Source organism: Zootoca vivipara, chromosome 1, assembly GCF_965207765.1.
Source record: "Zootoca vivipara chromosome 1, rZooViv2.hap1.1, whole genome shotgun sequence".
Taxonomy (NCBI): Eukaryota; Metazoa; Chordata; class Lepidosauria; order Squamata; family Lacertidae; genus Zootoca; species Zootoca vivipara.
This window is the reverse complement of record NC_142582.1, coordinates 107,214,094-107,225,112: the sequence shown is the minus strand read 5'-3', so window position 1 is coordinate 107,225,112 and position 11,019 is coordinate 107,214,094.

Sequence of the window (11,019 nt, the reverse complement as noted above, 5' to 3'; positions counted from 1 at the left end):
CCTGATTACATACAGCAGCACTTTGTTGATGAGCCCCTTTAACCTGACATGTGCTAGAGGGCTTGTGACTCTAGAAATAGCACAGTCAGGCCTCTACCATGGCCTGGCTCTGCAGGGACTATGCCATTGCCTGTTCCCCAGCTCAAGTACCAGCAACAAAACCACCCCAAGGCATGCATGTATATGTACCGCAGTACAGACTAGAGCAGGCTATTCCCATTTTTTTTTTTTATGTAAACTGTATGTATGTATGTATGGTCTGTATGGATAAATAAATAAATAAATAAATAAATAAATAAATGCAGTCACACACACATATGATTCTGGGATTTATTTATAGTGCAAATGGGAAACATCAAGCTCAGGGGTCAAATGCAGCCCTCCAGGTCTCTCTATCTGGACCTCAGGATTCTCCAAAGCCACACCTCCTTCCCAGGCCATATCACTCTCTGATTCTGCTTTGCACCCTCCTTGAGTCTTTTTTGCCTGTCTGGAATGTGCCCTTGAACTCTTGATAATGCCTTTTGCCTGCTTTGATGGATGGATGGAGAAGGGGTGGGTGTGTGGGTGTAAACTAGCCCACTGTATAAAGGTAGAATTTTCATTCATTAATCTGCCCACTACTGCCTTGAGCCCCACCCAGAAGGGATTGCAGAAAAAAGTTCCCCATTCCTGATTCACAGCACCCTCAACCATGACTGTCAATGTTCGCTTTTCAGCACAGTGCCTCTAGCTTGCCAAAGCCACTATCTATCACATACAATGCCCCTCGAACACTCTTGAGAGTAAACACTTCCTGCCAAAAAATACAAGGTGCTGTTTAATTCAGACATAAGTCAACTCTTCATTTTTTACCATTTGTGACACTGTCTGTGCAGAAGCTACTCGACACAGTGCTTTTTATCAAACTGAGGCTATCCAGGGTTCAAAGCATGAGTCACTTACTATAGCCTGCAGTAAAAGCACAGGTCTGCCCAGCTGAGAGCTGTAAGTAACTAATCCTTATTCTCTGTGGATCTTGGGACAAAAGGATTCATATAGCGATAAGTAAAACCATATCTGCAAATGTTATTTCAAAGTGCTCGTTGACAGGGCCACCATACCCGGTAGGCTAATAGTACAAACACAGCCCACTCTTTCTGCTTGAATCCCCCCCCCCCCAGGTCTATTAGAAGGAAGGACAGTAGCATGTCTCAGTTGCCTGGCAACTGCAGTATGCTCAACCTATGAAACAAGGTGGTCAGCCGAACTAGGGGCAGGATATATGCATGGAGTAAAGAGGGGACTCTCGTAGATCTATGAGAGTCTTAGTGGGAAGGAGTCAGAGAGCACTCAAGTATAATTCTAGGTGAAAGGTGTGGAGCCCCTCTGGGCTGTAGTCCAAATCTGGATCACCAGATGGCAGAATCCAGACTGCAGGGCTCTACCCAAGCCACACCCACTCTCCCCAGGCCATATCCCTACCTAATCACATGCTCTCTGCCAAACTCCATGGTTGGCTTCCCAGACACTTGCATTTGCCTTCCTCTGATATCTCTCTGTGTGTTGCAGAAGATAATGAAAAGAATGAGAGAGGCTAGGGGGGTGGGAGCTTGGGAATCTGTCTATGGAGTGCAGAACCTACAGCAGGGGTAGGCAACCTAAGACCCGGGGGCCGGATGCAGCCCAATTGGTTTCTCAATCCGGCCCGCAGACGGTCCGGGAATCAGCATGTTTTTACATGAGTAGAATGTGTGCTTTTATTTAAAATGCATCTCTGGGTTATTTGTGGGGCATAGGAATTCGTTCATATTTTTCCTTCAAAATATACACATTTTTTAAAAAAGTAAAATTTATTTTATTAGTAGATCTTATGTGTGAACCTAGATGGATTGATTTTCAAGTCAGTCTCATACTGACTTGAAAAGCGCTTTGAAATGCAAAAACTTGCACATCGTCCAGTACTATATACCAGCTGCACTGGCTCTTGGTGGAGTACAGGATCAGGTTTAAGGTGCTGGTTTTGACCTTTAAAGCCCTATATGGCCTAGGACCCTCATACCTATGGGACCGCCTCTCATGGTATGCCCTACGGAGGACCTTACGGTCCGCAAATAACATCTTGGAGGTCCCAGGCCTCAAGGAGATTAGACTGGCCTCGACCAGAGCCGAGGCCTTTTCGGCCATGGCCCTGACCTGGTGGAATGCTCTGCCACAAGAGACCAGGGACCTGTGGGATCTGACATCTTTCCGCAGGGCCTGCAAGATGGAGCTGTTTGCGAGGCCTTTGGTCGGGGTCCAGTCTGACTCCCCCCCCCTCTCCTTATAATAACTTGTATGGAAGTGACCCCCAAACTTTTCTCACAGGCTCATATAAGATCAGTACAAACAGTTAGGATGGTGAGCATTTAAGGTCTCCAACCCTAATCTGTGGGTTGCCATCTGGTTGGATTTCGCTTTGATTCTGATTTGATTTTAGGATGTATTTTAATTGATTGCCTGGTTTTATGTTAAAATGTTATATATTTGACGTTGGCTGCTCTGAGCCCGGTTTTGGCCGGGGAGGGCGGGATATAAATGTATTTATTTATTTAATCATCATTATCACATCACATCTGTGTCTCCTAGTCACTGGGAATAGACATGGCATTAAAACTCCGTTTGTAACATACATTCTGGAGCATCCTTATAAAAGTCTGATCCATTTGATCCAGTAGGTGGCAGGCGTGCACCTTTATAGAGCCTCCATCTCAGCCTGAACAGGCTTCAGTAAACTGCCCCCTTTTTTTTTTTGCTTGCCCTTCTCCCAATGCCTTTCTCACTCCTTAATATGACCACTGTGCATACACCAAGAGCCAGCTCACATGTTCTATTGCAACTGCCTTTTCAATGACAGGAGCTATCCGTAATACAAATTACATAACATTTACACATAATATGTTAATCACAGGCTGGTGGGTTCATTCAACTGTGCTCTTCAGTTTATAGAAGGCACGGGGCTGCAATGGATGATACTTCTCGCAGCAGCCCAGCCCCGATGTGTCGAGGGGAGTGAATGTATTGAGCTCCTCCCCACTGACAGTACACATGGGGATGGATTAGCCAATTGCTGCCTATGGGCGTGCAATTCAATGTGTCGTAGGTAAAAGCAACAGCCATTTTGCTGCTTTCCTAAGTGGAACCGGGAAGCTAACCACATGATTTCCATTTATGCACATTGAATTATAATCACAAATGCGGCATTCCAGCAACTCGCCCCCACTTGTGCAAGCAGGGACAGCATACTGGAGGTCTGAGGAGGAGCTGCATGCCATTGGCTTCCCCAGTACAAGTTGACTTGGATCAGTGGTGAACAAGTGCCCAACCCATCCTTGCTTTTGGTCAACCCGAGCTGACTCTGCTCCATGCTGCCATGTGTTCCAAAGGTCACAGGAAACTCAGCTGCTGCTGAGCTTATCCCAGACAGGTTGTTTTGAACTCAGAACAATGGTTACATGCAGCCAAGCTGGGAATATACACCCAGTATTAGGGACTGGGTTGTTGTTGTTTTTTTTAAAAAAAAAAAACACCATCCTTTTCAAGCAGATGGCAGCACTGGGAATTTTCAGCCTGGGCTTACTAAAAACTGCTATGGAAAACATTGCATGAAGAAGTTGTACATCTCAGCTATGTCCACAGTCTATGACAAGCTGAAATGTACACTGGTGATCTCAGAAACTGTTGTTGCTCATACAAATGAACTGTTCTCATGCCTGAAAAAAGCAGTCCAATGCAAACTAACTCTGGGTCAATGCATGCATGTAAGCATTGGAACTGGGTCCTTGGCTGCATGGTCACCTGGAGAAATATCAAAGGATCTCAGGTTCAGTCCCTGGCACGCTACATTAAAGCAGTGGCAAAGCTGGAAAAGACCTCTCCCTGAGATCTTCAAACAGACAATACTCTGCTAAAGAAACCAATGATCTGACTCGGCACAAGGCAACTTCACATGGTGATAACATTTATGGAGTCCATGTATCACAAGGTATGCACCTCTCCATATAGCACAACACTTGTGCGTACAAAACAAGCATGGTTTCTTTATGTGAAGCTCCACCCACATCTTCATGCTAGGGCTATTAAAGTGCTGTAGTAACTGACTAGGAGTATTAGCTGCAGCCAGTGATACTAAGCTGGGCTTTGGAACTTTGCAAAGGAGAGAATCACAACTGTATGTGGTGAGATGTGAAATAAATAACTGGTGCTGTATCAGGATTCTCCCTGATGGAACACCCAGGGGAAGAAAAGAAGCAATGGAAAGACAGTATATCTGCCTGTCCCTTTTTCCATTACTGGAAAAAAAAAGAAAAAAAACTTTCTTGGAAGCATGTGGAAGTAATAGGCAGTGACAGGTTTGTGCCTCAGGCTGCAATCATATGCACCTGGGAGTAAGTCCCATGAAGATAAACGGATAGGATAGGATCAGGCTGCCAGTCCCATCCATGCAGATTTTGAGACTCCCTGCCATATAATCACTATATCACAGTTCCTGCAATTCCAAAATTATCAACTCAGACATCTGATTGGCTTTCAACCTTGATGCCTAGCTAGTAGCCACCTTGGCTCATATGAACAAACTAGCCAGAGGAAGCAAGGGTCTCTTTGGGGAGCCCAATAATCCTCCCTACTGAGTTAGAAAAAAGAGTGCTTCGTTAAAATAATCTCATTCCTAATGCAGAGCCTAGAATTCTCCTCTCTCTTTTGTATCAATTTATTACTAATAGTTATTCCTCTATAAAGGGAAAAATTGCTACTCGCTGTTTGTTTATTTTTTAGAAATGCTACAGTATTTAAAATGCTGCTGCAAGAGTAAATATCACCTCTGGCATATTTGTCCTGGAAGAAAAGAGCGCAATTTGGAATACCTAATTGAAATGTGCTACAGGAGATAAGGCTGGCTGCAGAGACTGACATTTAAAAGCAGGAGACACCAAACAAGACATGAAATATCACTGTTGCTGTCTCAAAGCAGAAAGCCACTTTCACAAGACTGAAGCATTCTCGCCCATCCGCTCCCTCGCTCCCTTGGCGCTGCAGACAGGCAGGCCCAGTAATTAACCCCTTCCCTGTGCCAGTGGGAATGGGTTCCATGTAAAAGACAAAGGGGCTGTTTTTTCATGGTGCTCTGCTGCCCCAGGTCCAATCCCAGAAGGTCTTTCATCACTATAAGCCTGTGACAGTGGCTTGGTTTTAATGTTATCGATGTTGGATTCTATAGAAGGCACCCCCACCCGCACATGTCAATTCAGGGAGACACCACCATATCAGCTCAGGGAGAAATCAAAACAGCAAACTTCCTCTGCTAAAACCCACCTAATATGCTCACTCTGAATTTAAAACTGCAGCAAAAGCATCCATCAGCTGGTGCAATCAGGTTGTGTGCTCCAACTGATGGAAGGGAAGGGGTTGTATACAGGATGAGTGGAAGCTATCCCATATTTAAACTGAAGTTTGTGAAAAAATAAAAATGACAGCAGAACGGCAGCAATATATAGCACTTTCCACATTTTACAGACATCATCTCAACAGCTCACATGATTCTGTATTTTCTCTCTCAATGTGCCTTTTACAGTGCTTTAAGTAACATGCAGTGTTAAAAATTGAGCTTTGAAAGCTAGGAGCTAAATGGCACCTTAAACCTAGATTATGGATGCAACAACGGAATGTCTAGGCACGGGTTTATGAAAATGAAGCTGAAAATGAATGAACCGCAGCTAAAGTATTATGTTCATTTTACACATGGTTTACTCCTTCTCCTGCCCACCACCCTTAAGAGGGTCTCTTCTCCAGTCTTCAGAGAGTAGCTGGAAGTGAGGAGGTAGAAACGGGTCCTCCTTTCCTTCCACTGAAATCTTAGGCACAGTACTACGCCCAGAGCTCAGAAACTGCTCGTGCTAATGAAATTCCCTGTCACAAAATGCTGTGTCTGTGGCCCTCTAGGTGCTTTTGGACTCCAACTCCCATCAGGCCAGCCAGCGTGGCCAGTATTCAGGGATGATGGGAACTGTAGTCCAGCAACACCTGGGAGGCACAGACACCCCACTGTAGATGAACTCTGCTAGAATAGAGTTAGTTCTTGCAACTGCAGTGAGATAGAGGTAGGTCTTGACCAACAATTCATTTTCTATAGTCTCCCCTTCCTCTCCTCCCGCCAATGAGAGATGGTGAGCCAGTGTGGTGTAATGGTTAGAGTGGTGAATTAGGAGCTGAGAGGCCAGGGTTCAATCCCCCACTTGGACAATAAGCTCACTGGGTGATCTTGGGCCAGTCTCGGCCTAACCTACCTTACAGGGTTGTTGTGGGAATTAAATGAGCTGGGGGAGGTACCATGTACACCACCCTGAGCTCGAGGATAAAGGTGAGATATAAATTCAATACAGATGCAAATAAATAAACTAGAATCATAGAGTTGGAAGAGACCACAAGGGTCATCCAGTCCAACCCCCTGCCGAGCAGGAAACACCATCATAGTTCCATTGTGCAGCACTAAAGCTACAGGAAAGTTCAGAATGACTGGTCAGTATTGGCAAATGGGGTGGGGGGGGTGTTTTGTAGCTCATCCCCGCTATTTTGAGAGGGGGAGAAGAGGAGGAGCAAAGAAATAAAAAGGAATCATCTCAAGTCCCAGCAACATGCCAGATCAATATAAAAACAATGCGTTACGGTTTACAATAAAAGAAGCTGCAATCGATACAGATGGACTCTGTCGCTTGAGAAACTTTTACAGACTGGCAAACAGGCTCAGCCTCACTGCACAGCCAAGCAATTCTACTCTACCATATAATTAGCAGCATTACACAGCTGTGCCTGCAAGTGAAATTAATGCAAAAGAAGGCATTTGTGGCCCTTGCTCATCCTCCCATGAAGCCGGCTGAATGGCTGCTATGTACAAAACCAGATCCTTCTCCCTATTATGAAACAATAAAGGAACATGTGTATGCCATATATGAGAAATGTTAATGCTAGGGGAAAGCGCTAAATCTCCTCCTCGGTGCCAAACTCTTTTCGCAGATTTCAAGATACCAGAAGCAAAACGGTTCTGAGCCAGAAAATGAAATATCCATATTGCAGTGCTGGGTTGAAATCAGCATCTATGCGGGTTCCTCTAGCACCAAATGCAATCTTGTAGGCCATTCTTTCCTGCCCTTGGAACTCTCCCCAGGCCCCCTCACCACAAATCCCTGAACAGCCTTTTTCAGGAGTATCATGAATCATAGAGATACTAAGCAACGTGGTGGTCAAAGCAGAACCCTACAGAGTTCCGCAGCATAACTGCAGCGTAAGCCATAGTCCACAGTACAACCTTCTGAAAAGAGCAATTCAGTTAGGGATGGAACCACTAGAACATTGTATACCCAATCCCCAACTTGGACAACCAGTTTTGTGTTGTTGTTTTTTTAAATTTTTAAAAAATGGTTCCTTGTCAATTTCCAGGAGAATTAGCATCACTGAAACCTGGTGGGATGAGTCTCATGACTGGAATGTAGTAATAGAGGGATACAATCTATTTAAGAGAAATAGACCAAACAGGAAAGGAGGAGGAGTAGCTTTATATGTTAGGGATATGTATACCTGTGAAGAGATCCAGGATTTAAAACTTCAAAGCCAAATTGAGAGTATCTGGGTCAAAATTAAGGGAGAGAAAAACAACAGTGATCTCATTGTGGGAGTTTACTATAGATCCCCAAGCCAAACTGAGGACACAGATGATGCCTTCCTGGAACAGATGGCCAAGCATTCCAAAGGAAGTGAGATAGTAGTAATGGGGGATTTCAACTATCCTGATATTTGTTGGATGTCAAACTCAGCCAAGAGCATAAGGTCGAACAGATTCCTCACTGGCCTTGCAGACAACTTCATTGTCCAGAAAGTGGGAGAAGCAACAAGAGGATCAGCCATTTTAGATCTGGTCCTAACCAATAGTGATGACTTGGTTGGTGGGGTAGAAGTGGCAGGATCATTAGGTGGGAGTGACCATGCTCTTCTGGAGTTTATTATCCAGCGGAAAGGAGCAACCAAGCATACTAAGGTCCAAATTCTAGACTTTAAGAAAGCCGACTTCAGAAAACTTAGGGAAACGCTGGGTGAAATCCCATGGACAGTAATACTAAAAGGGAAGGGAGTTCATGATGGTTGGGAGTTTGTTAAAAGGGAGATATTAAAAGCACAACTTCAGGCAATACCAATGAGACGGAAACATGGAAGGTGCCTAAAGAAGCCAGGCTGGCTATCTAAAGAACTCTTGACTGAGTTAAGATTTAAAAGGGATATGTACAAAAAATGGAAAAGGGGGGAAATCTCCAGAGAGGAATTCAAACATATAGCCAGCACGTGTAGAAACAAAGTCAGAAAAGCTAAAGCACAGAATGAACTCAGGCTCGCCAGAGAGGTTAAAAGCAACAAAAAGGGCTTTTATGGGTATGTCCGTAGCAAAAGGAAAAACAAGGAAACAGTGGGGTCACTCAGAGGAGAACATGGTGAAATGCAAACAGGGGACAGAGAAAGGGCAGAACTCCTCAATGCCTTCTTTGCCTCAGTCTTCTCCAAGAAAGAAAACAACGCCCGACCTGAAGAATATGGAGCAGATGATTCAGCAGGGGAAACACAGCCCAGAATAAGTAAGGAGGTAGTACAAGAATACTTGGCTAGTTTAGATGTATTCAAGTCTCCAGGGCCAGATGAACTACATCCAAGAGTATTAAAAGAACTGGCAGAGGTGATTTCAGAACCACTGGCAATAATCTTTGAAAATTCCTGGAGAACAGGCGAAGTTCCAGCAGACTGGAGGAGGGCAAATGTTGTCCCTATTTTCAAAAAGGGGAAAAGAGAGGACCCAAACAATTACCGCCCAGTCAGCCTGACATCAATACCAGGAAAGATTCTAGAGCAGATCATTAAGCAAACAGTCTGTGAGCACCTAGAAAGAAACTCTGTGATCACTAAAAGTCAGCATGGGTTCCTGAAAAATAAGTCATGTCAGACTAATCTGATCTCATTTTTTGACAGAATTACAAGCCTGGTAGATGAAGGCAACGCTGTGGATGTAGCCTATCTTGATTTCAGCAAGGCCTTTGACAAGGTGCCCCATGATATTCTTGTAAAGAAGCTGGTAAAATGTGGGCTAGACAATGCTACCATTCAGTGGATTTGTAGCTGGATTACTGACCGAACCCAAAGGGTGCTCATCAATGGCTCCTCCTCATCCTGGAGAGTAGTGACTAGTGGGGTGCCACAGGGTTCTGTCTTGGGCCCAGTCTTGTTCAACATCTTTATCAATGACTTGGATGATGGGCTTGAGGGAATCCTGAGCAAGTTTGCAGATGACACCAAGTTGGGAGGGGTGGCTAACACCCCAGAGGACAGGATCACACTTCAGAATGACCTTAACAGATTAGACAACTGGGCCAAAGCAAACAAGATGAATTTTAACAAGGAGAAATGTAAAGTACTACACTTGGGCAAAAAAAATGAAAGGCACAAATACAGGATGGGAGACACCTGGCTTGAGAGCAGTACATGTGAAAAGGATCTAGGAGTTTTGGTTGACCACAAACTTGACATGAGTCAGCAGTGTGATGCAGCAGCTAAAAAAGCCAATGCAATTCTGGGCTGCATCAATAGGAGTATAGCATCTAGATCAAGGGAAGTAATAGTACCACTGTATTCTGCTCTGGTCAGACCTCACCTGGAGTATTGTGTCCAGTTCTGGGCACCACAGTTCAAGAAGGATACTGATAAGCTGGAACGTGTCCAGAAGAGGGCAACCAAAATGGTCAAAGGCCTGGAAACGATGCCTTATGAGGAACGGCTTAGGGAGCTGGGTATGTTTAGCCTGGAGAAGAGAAGGTTAAGGGGTGATATGATAACCATGTTCAAATATATAAAAGGATGTCATATAAAGGAGGGAGAAAGGTTGTTTTCTGCTGCTCCAGAGAAGCGGACACGGAGCAACGGATTCAAACTACAAGAAAGAAAATTCCACCTAAACATTAGGAAGAACTTCCTGACAGTGAGAGCTGTTCGGCAGTGGAATTTGCTGCCAAGGAGTGTGGTGGAGTCTCCTTCTTTGGAGGTCTTTAAGCAGAGGCTTGACAGCCATCTGTCAGGAATGCTTTGATGGTGTTTCCTGCTTGGCAGGGGGTTGGACTGGATGGCCCTTGTGGTCTCTTCCAACTCTATGATTCTATGATTCTAGCAAATCCATCCTCCCACAGTCATATATCCCAGTAGCCAAAGCCACTTCAGTACCAAACTCAAGGCAGAAACCAGAGAATCAGTGCCATCCAAAAGTATCTGTAATTGCACAACAACCAGTTGCTTGAGTAACTTTGCTCCCTGCCCCACAAAGGTGTATCTCAAAACAGCTGAAAGTTGGAATCATTGCTGGACCCCATACAAGCATTTTGGGGGGAAGTCATCTCGTGATAATCTCCTTCAAGATTGCTAGGACTTCCCCATCTTATAAGGAGGCATTTATCATTCCCTAGATTCAGTTATTCAACTTACCACATTCTCTTATAATGGCAATGGTGCCTGCCTGAGAGGTGCCAGAACTGAGTTCCTGTGAGTTCCAGCTGGGGAAAAAACCTTGTGACTACATGAGTATAGTCTCTACACTGGGCAGCAGTGACTTTCCAGCGTTTCAGACAGAGGCATTTCTACCTGGAAATGAACCTGGGACCATCTAGATGCAATTGCCCACTGAGCTAAATCAATCCACAACTCACCAAAGGGCCCCCTCTCAGAGCCACGGCTACCCATATACAGCGGTACCTCCAGTTGCGGACGGGATCCATTCTGGAGCTCCAGTCAGATCCCAAGGTTTCCGCAACCAGAAGGACCGCTTCTGCGCATGGTGTGGTAGAGTGCTTCTGCGCATGTGCGCAGCGAAACCCGGAAAAATACGTAACTGGAGGTGAATGTAAGTAGAGGTGCCACTGTACTTCACTCCTCCTCACTCCAGCAGTAGCTGTCTTCTTCTTGAACTTGTTAGCAGAAAAG